Source organism: Hemitrygon akajei, chromosome 9, assembly GCF_048418815.1.
Source record: "Hemitrygon akajei chromosome 9, sHemAka1.3, whole genome shotgun sequence".
NCBI lineage: Eukaryota > Metazoa > Chordata > Chondrichthyes > Myliobatiformes > Dasyatidae > Hemitrygon > Hemitrygon akajei.
Genome location: NC_133132.1, coordinates 118,706,716 through 118,718,601, shown reverse-complemented (window position 1 = coordinate 118,718,601; position 11,886 = coordinate 118,706,716).

The following is an 11,886-nucleotide window of genomic DNA, read 5'->3' as shown; positions in this document are numbered from 1 at the left end:
TAGTGCGGTGCTATTACACTTGAAGGTGTTCTGGAGTTCAGAGTTCAATAATTGGCATCGTCTGTAAGGATTCTGTATGTCCTCCCCATGTGAGGGTTTTCCCTGGATGCTTCCTCCCAGAGTCCAAAGTTAATTGGTCATTGCTTTTTGTGGTGCTTGGATGCAGCTGTCTTGTCGCGCTCTTGTTCCCCCCGACCTGGAACATCTAATTAAGTGCCAACTGTTCTATTTGCCAAGAGACTTCTCCTTTGGGGTTCTGTCTGCAGTTCACACGCTGCCAAAGGCAGACGTTAAACATGCACTCAAGGAACAGCCTACCCCAGCATCTTTCAAATCATTGTCGGGGACTTCAATGAGTATTGTTTCAAGAAAGTGCTGCCCAATTTTCATCAATATATCACCTGCAGCACCGGGGTCCCAACACACTTGACCACTGTTGCACTATGGTGTCTACATTCCATGTCTAGATCGCATTTCAGGAAATTGGAGCACTTGGCTCTCCTCCTCCTACCTGCATGCAGGCAGATCCAAAAGTTCAAGGCTCCAGAGATACGGTCAACAAAGAGGTGGTTGCAGGAGGCAGAGGTGCAGCTTCAAGTCAGCAGATTGGGTCGTGTTCAATGACTCAGAATATCTGAAAGAATGTACAATGGTTGTCATGGCTTTTATAAAAACAGTCATAGATGCGTATATCCCCACAAAATCCTTCAGTCTTCCGCAACCAGAAGCCTTGGATGAACCCTAAGATCCACAATCTGCTGAGGTCCAAATCAGCGGCATTCAGGTCTGGCAACCAAGTTAAATAAGAGGTTAAGTACGATCTCCGAAAAGCCATCTCATATGTGACGTGGCAATAATAGACCAAACTTGAATCACTGAAGGGTGGTTGACAGCTGTGGCAGGCCTTGAACACCATCACCTCTTACAAAATGAAACCAAGTGACATAGGTGACAACGAGGCTTTACTCCTAGATGAGATCAATGTCTTTTATGCTCGCTTTGACCAGCAAAACATGGAGGAACCTTCACAAGCTTCCACAGCCCCCAATTACCCTGTGAATTCAGTCTCTGAGGCTGACTTGAGATCATCCTTCAGGATGGTGAACCCATGGAAAACATCCAACCCAGATGGGGTACGTGGCCAAGTGCTAAAGAGCTGTGCTGATCAACTGGCAGGAGTGATCACTGATACCATTAACTTTGTGCTTTATCATTCTGAGGTACTCATCTGCTTCAAGCAGGCTTCAATTATACAGGTGCCTAAGAAGAACTTGGTGATGTGCCTCAATTACTATCGCCCAGAAGCACTTACATCCACAGTGATGAAGTGCTTTGAGAGGTGGGCGATGGAACATATCAACTGCCTGAGAAGTGACTTGGATCCACTCCAATTTGCCAACTATCACAACAGGTCAACAGGAGATGCTATCTGATTGGCACTACATTCAATCCTGGAACATCTGGATAGTGAAGGTGCATCTCAGGATGCTCTTCATTGACTACAGCTCTGCATTCAACACTAACTTCACCACAAAACTAATTAATAAGCTTCATGCCCTAGGCCTCAATACATCTTTGTGCAACTAGATCCTCAATTTCCTCACTTGCAGGCAGTTCAGAGTGGCAACAACATCTCCTGCACAATCTCCCTCAACACAGGTGTATCACAATGCTGGGTGCTTTGACCCCTACTCTACTCACTTTATACTTATGACTGTGGTTCCAATGCCATATTTAAGTCTGCGAATGACTCCCTTGTTATTGCTCAAATCAAGGGTGGTGATGGATCAACATATAGGAGGGAGATTGAAATTCTAGCTGAGTGGTGGAGCAACAAAATCCCACTCAATGTCAGCAAGATCAAGGAGATGACTATTGAGTTAAGAAGGATGAAACTGAAGGTCTTTGAGCCAGTCCTCACTGGGGGATCAAAGGTGGAGAGGGTCAGCAACTTTAAATTCCTTGATGTTGTCATTTCAGAGGATCTGTCCTGGGTCCAGCACATAACTGCCTTTATGAAAAAAGCACAGCAGCATCTCTACTTTTTTTTTAGAAGTTTGTGAAGAGATTCGGCATGTCATCTAGAACTTTGACCATCTTCTATTGATGTGTTCTAGAGAGTATATTGACTCATTGCATCACAACCTGGTATGGAAACACTAATGCCCTTGAACAGAAAACTTACAAAAAGTAGTGGATGTAGCCCAGCCTATCATGGGTAAAGCCCTCTCAACTACTGAGCACATCCACATGGGGCGTTGTCACAGGAAATGACCTCCACCATCCCGGCCTGCTCTCTTCTCGGGGTTGCCATCAGGAAGAAGATGCAAGAGTCTGCGGGCCTGCACCACCAGGTACAGGAACAGTTATTACCCTTCAACCATCAGGTTCTTGAACCAGAGGGGATAACTTTACTCAAATTAACTCGCCCCATCACTGAATTAACCTAAAAGTTAATTTGCTGGTTGATGTAGTTGTGAGGAAGGGAAATGCAATGTTAGCATTCATTTCAAGAGGACTAGACTAGAAAAGCAAAGATGTACTATGAGGCTTTATAAAGCACTGGTGAGGTTTCACTTGGAGTATTATGAGCAGTTTTAGGTCCTTATCTTAGAAAGAATGTGCTGACACCAGAAAGGGTTCAAAGGAGGTTCACAAAAATGATTCCAGGATTGAACGGCTTGTCATATGAAGCGCATTTGATAACTCTGAGCCTGTATTCACTAGAATTTAGAAGAATGAGGGGTGACCAAATTGAAACCTATTGGAAGTTGAAAGGCCTTGTAAGAGTGGATGTGGAGAGGATGTTTCCTAGGGTGGGAGAGTCCAGGACCAGGGGACACAGCCTCAGAATAGAGGGGCATCCTTTAGAATGGAGATGAGGAAGAATTTCTTTAAACAGAGAGTAGTGAATCTATGCAATTCGTTGCCACATGTGGCTGTAGAGGCCAAGTCTTTGTGTATATTTAAGGCAGAGGTCAGGCCTTGAAGAAATACAGGGAGAAGGCAAGAGATTGTGGCTGACAGGAAAAAATGTATCAGCCATGATGAAATGGCAGAACAGATGTTGGACGAGCAACACCTTATATTCCATCTGGATAGCCTCCAATCTGATATCTTGAGCATTGATTTCACAAACTTCTGGTAATTGCCTCACCCTCCACCATTCCCCTTCCTGTTTCCTTCTTTCACCTTACCTGCCCATCACCTCTCTCTGATGCTCCTCCTTCTTCCCTTTCTTCGTGATCTTCTGCCCTCTCTTATTAGATATCCCCTTCTCCAGCCCTTTATTTTTTCACCAGTCAACTTCCCAGCTCTTTACTTCATCCTTCTCCCTCTTCCAGTTCCACCTTTCAGTTACCACCTTGTATTTCTTCCTTCCCTCCCCCACCTTCTTGCTCTGACATCTCTTTTTTCCAGTCCTGATGAAGGGTCTCAGCCCAAAACAACAACTGTATTCTTTTTCACAGATGCTACCTGGCCTGCTGATTTCCTCCAGCATTTTGTGTCTGTTAGTTAGGTCAGGGATAATCAGGTTTGCTGGGAGTTGCTGAGGTGGCAAGGTTTGTTGGGCAGGAAGGTTCTACTCTGTATTGATCGATAGGTAAGTATATATAAATACATAAGCAATTTTACACAAAGGAATGTATATTGCATGGTTTGGAGCAACCCTTTAAGCAGAACATACAATAGTAAAATACTTTATGTTGCTTTGCATTTCCACATATGCAGACTTTCTGGAGTTTATAAAATATTAGATATATTTAAGGTAAATGCTAAGGAGCTCAGAATTTATGACGAGACTCGACATGTTGGCTATGTGAGTCATCCAGAAGTAAAAACCAAAGAAAGTCTAAATAGCCACTGAACATCGATCTATAAAAGCAACAGTCCTTGGAATCACTAAGAGGAAGTTCTTGAGTTGATTGGCATGTGAATTGCTGATTAAAAGGAGGAAGCTGTAAGGTGATATACAAGATTATTGCAGCAAGGCAACAAAGGGCAGGATCGCATTGTGCCCTGCAGATTGATACAAGGGTTTTGCAGCCTGTAAGCCAACCGGACAGACCACTTTACATTGATTGCTGAAACAGGATAATATTTTATACTGACTAACTGGTTTAGTGGCGTTCTTATAAACATCTGCGCTTGTTGCTAAACTGATAGTTATTTTACAACAAACTCTACTTACTGATTCAAACATAATTATGTAGATATAATGGAGGCAGTTAAACTGGCTTGGGTGGAACCCACACAAGGACAAAAGTCAATTTTTGTTTTATAAACACGGATTTAAAAAGAATATGGAAGTATGTGACGGATTCATGCATTTCCAAAGAGCAAAGCCAATCAAGACTTGATATGAAGATTATCATCACTTTCATTCTTTACCAAAGTTCAGCCTGCAGAAATCTCTATTCTCCATCTCTATGTTCCTGGCACACTATCACACATGGCTCTGAATTGGGAATGCTAATAGTCTCAGCAGATCCTTACAACATGTAAAAGAAACAAAGAGTCGGCAAATAGTGTTAAGTGTGTCCTTGACACATGGAGTCTTTCAGTTAGGTGGAGTGTGTCAATAGATAGTCCAGAGGAGTGGGAAGCCTAACCACCTTATCTTCTTAGCACTGAAGCATTAGAAACAACTAAACTGACCTAGTCAGTGTCATTCAAAATGGCCCCTAGAGAGGACAAAGAGGACAGCATCCTAACTCTAGCTCACAAAAACCAAATGGCTAATTTTGACAGCACAGAGGCTTCCTCTTCACATTTATCTATTATGTAAACAGCTCTGGTTTGGAAAATATATTTAAGTTACACAATCCACTCCTTATCCAGATGTTTTTAAAATTATGACCCAAACACGTGAATTTATTTATGCCTTTTCTAATTTATTGAGATAAAGCATGTTCCGTTCCAGCCCTTTGAGCTGCACCACCCAGCGACCCCTGATTTAACTCTTGCCTAATCACAGGACAGCTTGCAATGACCAATTAACCTATCAAACAGTATTTCTTTGGAAAGTGGGAGGAAACTGTAGAACTGGGAGGAAAAGCTACGTGGTCACAGGGTACAAGCTCCTTTCAGACAGCGGCAGTAGTACACCAGGATCAGTTAAGAGTTGATTCTATTTTTAGCAACACTTGGTAATTTTTTTATTTTGGTGAAGTAACCCAGATGCAGCAATAACTTCATCTTTCACAGACACAAACTTGTGGAAAAGCCATTTTTAGGACCTGAACAGAGATTAAATCTCTTCTTCCCTCTCTCTTTTTGCCCCCACCATCAAGCAGAAGATACAAAAGCCTGAAAACATGTATCACAAGACTCAAGAACAGCTTCTGTTCTTCTGTTATAAGATTATTGAATGGTTCCCTGGTACAAAAAGAATGAACTCTTGACCTCACAATCTAGCTCATTGTGACCTTGCAGTTTACCATCAATCTGCACTGCACTTTCTCTTCACTGTAACACTTTATTTTGCACTCTGTTGCTATCTTACCTTGTGATAGATCAATGCACTTTTGTAATAAATTGATCTGTACAGATGGTATGCAAGATAAGTGTTTCAGAATTATCTTATCAATGTTTATTATTATTGAATGCACTAAGGCTTTCAAAGGTTTCAAAGGGATCTGGACCAACTGGAAAAATGGGCCAGAAAGTGGCAGATGGAATTTAATGCAGACAAGTGTGAAGTGTTGCATTTTGAAAGGACAAATCAAGGTAGGACATACACAGTAAATGATACAGTTTGGAGGAACAACGGTATCTGGGAGTTCAGATACATAATTCCCCGAAAGTGGCATCACAGGTAGAGAGGATTGTAAAGAAGGCTTTTGGAATCCTGGCATTTGTAAATCGAAGTATTGAGTATAGGAGTTGAGATGTTATGGTAAGGTTGTGTAAGACATTGGTGAGGCCATATTTTGAGTATTGTGTACAGTTTTGGTCACCTAACTATAGAAAGGATATCAGTAAGATTGAAAGAGTGCAGAGAAGATTTACTAGGATGTTGCCGGGTCTTCAGGAGTTGAGTTACAGGGAAAGATTGAACAGGTTAGGACTTGATTCCTTGGAGTGTAGAAGAATGAGGGGGGGATGTGATAGAGGTTTACAAAATTATAAGGTGTATAGACAGAGTAAATGCGAGTAGGCTCTTTCCACTTAGATTAGGAGAAATAAATCCGAGAGGACATGACTTTAGGGTGAAAGGGGAAAGGATTAGGGGGAACATTAGGGGGAACTTCTTCACTCAGAGAGTGGTGGGAGTGTGGAACGAGCTGCCATCTGACATGGTAAATGCAAGCTTACTCTTAAGTTTTAAGAATAAATTGGATAGATACATGGATGGGAGAGGTCGGGAGGGTTATGTACAGGGTGCAGGTCAATGGGACTAGCGGAATAAAGTTTTGGCACAGACTAGAAGGGCCGAATGGCCTGTTTTCCGTGCTGTAGTGTTCTGTGGTTCTCTGTACCAATTTAAAATGCTTCAGGTGAGATTCATCACCAGTGCAACAATAAATATTTTGTGCAACACACATAAAATGCTGGAGGAACTCAGTAGGTCAGGAAATATGAAGGGAATAAACAGTTGGTGTTTCAGGACTGGAAATGAAGGGAGCAGGGTCAGAATAAGAGGGTGGGGAGGGAGAGGAGCACAAGCTGTATTATTTATTCTTGTATTCTTTATCAAACATATTTTGCTTCAAGGGTGCCTTGAAGCATTTTCGACTACTTCTGCTCTTAAGATGCTGATGTAATTTAAGCTATCACAGGGACATTGTGGGCAAGGTGTGGAAAATAAAACACCTGCTGAAAATCTGCAACATGTTTTGTTTGTAATACAGTCCAAATATTTTCAGAATTAGAATCAGAATCAGGTTTATTATCACCGGCATGTGTCGTGAAATTTGTTAACTTAGCAGCAGCAATTCAATGAAATACATAATATAGAAGAAAAAAATAAAATAATAATAATAATAAATAAGTAAATCAAGTACCGTGTACATATATTGAATAGATTAAAATTCGTGCAACAAACAGAAATAATATATTTTAAAAGTGAGGTAGTGTTCACGGGTTCAATGTCCATTCAGAAATCAGATGGCAGAGCGGAAGAAGCTGTTCCTGAATCACTGAGTGTGTGCCTTCAGGCTTCTGTACCTCCTATCTGATTGGTATGTGTTCCTTCATCTTACCCTTCCTGAGGCCCAGAAACAGCTCTTTCGTCTTACTGACGTTGAGTGCCAGGTTGTTGCTGCAACACCACTCCACTAGTTGGCATATCTCGCTCCTGTACGCCCTTTTGTCAGCATTTGAGATTCTACCAACAATGGTTGTATCATCAGCAAATTTATCGATGGCATTTGTGCTATGCCTAGCCACACAGTGATGGATGTAGAGAGAGTAGAGCAGTGGGCTAAGCACACATCCCTGTAGTGAGCCAGTGTTGATTGTCAGCGAGGTGGAGATTTTATTTCCAATCCACACACAGATTGTGGTCTTCCCATTAGGAAGTCAAGGATCATATTGCAGAGGGAGGTGCAGAGGCCCAGGTTCTGTATCTTCTCAATCAGGATTTTGGGAATGATTGTATCAAATGCTGAGCTACATTGAACAGCATCCTGACATAGGTCTTTGTGTTGTCCAGGTGGTCTAAAGCCATTTGGAGAGCCATTGAGATTGTGTCTGCGGTTGACCTATTGTGGCGATAAGCAAATTGCAATGGGTCCAGGTTCTTGCTGAGGCAGGAGTTCAGTCTAGTCATGACCAACATTTCAAAGCATTTCATCACTGTCGATGTGAGCGCCACTGGACAATAGTCATTTTTCTTAGGCACTGGTATATATTGTTGCGTCTTTGAAGCAAGAGGGAAATTCTGTTCATAGCAGTGAGAGGTTGAGAATGTCCTTGAATACTCACCAGATGGTTGGCACAGGTTTTCAGAGCCTTACCAGGTACTCCATCAAGGCCTTCTGCCTTGCAAGGATTCACTCTCTTTAAAGACAGCCTAACATTGGTCTCTGAGACAGAGATCACAGCATCATCAGGTGCAGCAGGGATCTTCACAGTTGTAGTTGTGTTCTCCCTTTCCAAGTTGGCATAAAACGGGTAGAGTTCATTTGGTAGTGAAGCTTCATTGCCATTCATGCTATTGAGTTTCACTTTGTAGAAAGTAATGTCTTGCAAACCCTGCCAGAGTTGTCGTACATCTGATGTCACCTCCAACCTCATTTGAAATCGTCTCTTTGCCCTTGAAATAGCCCTCCGCAAATCATACCTGGTTTTCTGGTACAGGCCTGGGTCACCAAACTTGAATGCCACAGATCTAGCCTTCAGCAGATGAAATATTTTCTCTGCAGTATGAAAGTAAGTTAGCCAATAATATTAAAGTGGATACCAAATGTTTTTTCAGATATATAAAGTGTAAAGGAGAGGCGAGAGTGGATATCAGACCACTGGAAAATGATGCGGGACAGGTAGTAATGGGAGACAAAAAATAGCAAACAAACTGAATGGGTATTTTGCATCAGTCTATTTTGCATAAGTTCCAGGTGTCAAGAGCCGTGAAGTGTGTGAAGTTGCCATTATTAGAGAAAAGGTTCTTGGGAAACTGAAAAGTCTGAAGGTAGATAAGTCAACCGAACCAGATGGTGTACACCCCAAGGTTCTGAAAGAGGTGGCTGAAGAAATTGTGGAGGCATTAGTAATGATCTTTCAAGAATCACTTGATTCTGAAATGGTTCCAAAAGACTGGAAAGTTGCAAATGTCATTCCACTCTTCAAGAAATGGAGAGAGGCAGATAAAAGGAAACTATAGGCCAGTTATACTGATCTCAGTGGTTGGGAAGATGTTGAAGGTCTCAGGGTACTTGGAGGCATTTGATAAAATAGGCTGTAGTCAGTATGGTTTCCTCAAGGGAAATCTTGCCTGACAAATCTGTTGGAATTCTTTGAAGTAACAAGTAGGATAGACAAAGGAGAATCGGTTGATGTTGTACACTTGGATTTTCCGAAGGCCTTTATCAAGGTGCCATATATGAACCCATGGTTTAACAGGAAAGAATGTAGCATGAATAAAGCAGTGACTGATTGGCAGGAGGAAAAGAGTGGGAATTAACATAGCCTTTTCTGGTTGGCTGCCAGTGACTAGTGGTGCTCCACAACGGTCTGTCTGGCACCAATTCTTTTTAGGTTATATGCCAATGATTTGGATGATGGAATTGATAGCTTTGTTGCAGAGTTTGCAGATAATATGAAGATAGGTAGAGGGGCTGGTAGTTTTGAGAAAGTAGAGAGGCTACAGAAAGACTCAGACAGATTAGGAGAATGGGAAAAGAACTGTTAGATGAATATAGTGTCAGAAAGTGTATGGTCATGCACTTTGGTAGAAGAAATGAAAGGGCTGACTATTTCAAACTGGAGAGGAAATACAAACAACTGAGGCACAAAGAGACTTCGGAGTCCTTGTGCAGGATCCCCTAAAGGTTAATTTGCAGGTTGAGTCTGTGGTGAGGAAAGCAAATCCAATGTCAGCATTCATTTCAAGAGGACGAGAATAAAAAAGCAGAAATGTAATATCAAGATTTTAATAAAGCACTGATGAGGCCTCATAAAGTATTGAGAGTAGTTTTGGGCCTCTTACCTCATAAAGGAAGTGCTGAAACTGGAGAGGGTTCAAAGGTGGTTCACAAAAATGATTCCAGGATTGAACGGCTTATCATATGAAGAGTGTTTGATGGCTCTGGGTCTGAAGATTGAGGGGTGAACTCATTGAAACCTATCGAATCATGAAGGGTCTTAATAGAGTGGATGTGGAGAGGATGTTTCCCATGATGGGAGAACCTATGACCAGAGGACACAGCTTCAGAATAGAAAGGCATCCTTTTAGAATGGAGATGAGGAGGAATTTCTTTAGCTAGAGAGTGGTGAATCTGAGGAATTCTTTGCCACAGGCAGTTGAGGAGGCCAAGTCTTTATGTATATTTAAGGCAGAGGTAGATAGATTCTTGGTTGATCAGGGCATGAAGAGATACAAGTGGGTGGGGCGGGTAGGCAGCAGATTTGGGATGAGAGGAAAAATTGATTAGCCATAATGAAATGGCAGAGCAGACTCAGTGGGCCACATGGCCTAATTCTGCTCCTATACCTTATAGAAACATAGAAACCTACAGCACAATACAGGTCCTTTGGCCCACAAAGCTGCGACAAACATGTCCTTACCTTAGAACTACCTAGGCTTACCCATAGCCCTCTATTTTTCTAAGCTCCATGTACCTAATCTAAAAGTCTCTTAAAAGACCCAATCGCATCCACCTCCACCTCCACCGCCGTTGCCGGCAGCCCATTCCATGCACTCACCACTCTGAGTAAAAAAAACTTACCCCTGACATCTTCTCATTTACCTATAGTCTTAAATCCTTGAGCACAGATCAGCTTGAACAAAAATATAGCAATTTTGAAATACATCTGTCGTCAGGGACTCCCACCACCAAGGACACGCTCTCTCTTAGTGCTGCCGTCAGGAAGATTCAGGAACAGTTATTACCCCTTAACCACCAGGCTCTTGAACCAGAGAGATAACTTCATTGAACTTCACTTTTCCCATTATTGAAATGTTCACACAACCTATGGACTCACTTCCAAGAACTCTTCACCTCATGATCTTGATACTTATTGCTTATTTATTTATTATTCTTTCATTTTGTATTTGCAAAGATGTATTTCATCATGACTGAATGCCAAAGTTGGTGGAGTCTTTCATTTATTCTATCATGGTTATTATTCCATCATGAATTTACTGAGTAGGCCCATAAGAAAATGAATTTCAGGGTTGTATACAGTGATATATGTATTTCGATAATAAATTGACTTTGAATATCAGCTTAAGTTGCACTAATGCAAATAGAAAATATTCAAACATGGTTTTAATATCTATACCATCAGGAATTCTGCCTTTCCTGATTTTCCTTTTTATGCCACATCATTTCTGTGCGTCCATCTTTGTACCACCAAAGGAATGTACAACTGTGAAGGTAATTTAGAATCAAGAAACCTGATAAATAACAACAGAAAGTGCTGGAAATAGATCAGCCAGCATCTGTGGAAAGAGAAGCTGGACAAATATTTCAGGTCAATAGACGTAACAATTTTATTTGCATGATTGGCTCATTTAGTGCTTTGAATTTTATCAAGCCTGGTCCTATGTACTCTAATTACAAATTTGTGGTCAGTTTCTCAAGATACCCTAGAGGAGTGCTCTTAAGCATTTCAAGCAAGCACTCCTTAACTCAGATGGACAAGATATGTGTTTCCCAAAGGGCTAACTCTCAGTGAGGCAGATGTTTCCATGGTCTTGCTCAGAGAGGAATAGTCTGATGATGGTCCCAGTACAAAGCAATCTCAAGGGAGATTAATTTTGAACAGAAGTTAGTGGAGTTCATTAGTTCATTCCATTAGCACTATTCATCCATCTGTATGTGATCCTAAGGGCCCTGGTGCTCTGACTTTCAGAATTTGTCTCTTCTATTAATGTTTGGCATTATTGATTTGAAAGGGTGTTTTGTAGTGTATTTTGCACTTCCTCCCTGAACCAATTCCTGTTGTCAGAATCAGAATTATTATCACCAGCGTGTGATGTGAAATGTGTTAACTTAGCAGCAGCAGTTCAATGCAATACATAATCTAGCAGAGAGAAAAAATAATAATAACATAATAAACAAACAAGTAAATCACTTACATATATTGAATAGATTTTAAAAATGTGCAAAAACAGAAATACTGTATATTAAAAAAAGTGAGGTAGTGTCCAAAGCTTCAAAGTCCATTTAGGAATCGGATGGCAGAGGGGAAGAAGCTGTTCCTGAATCACTGAATGTG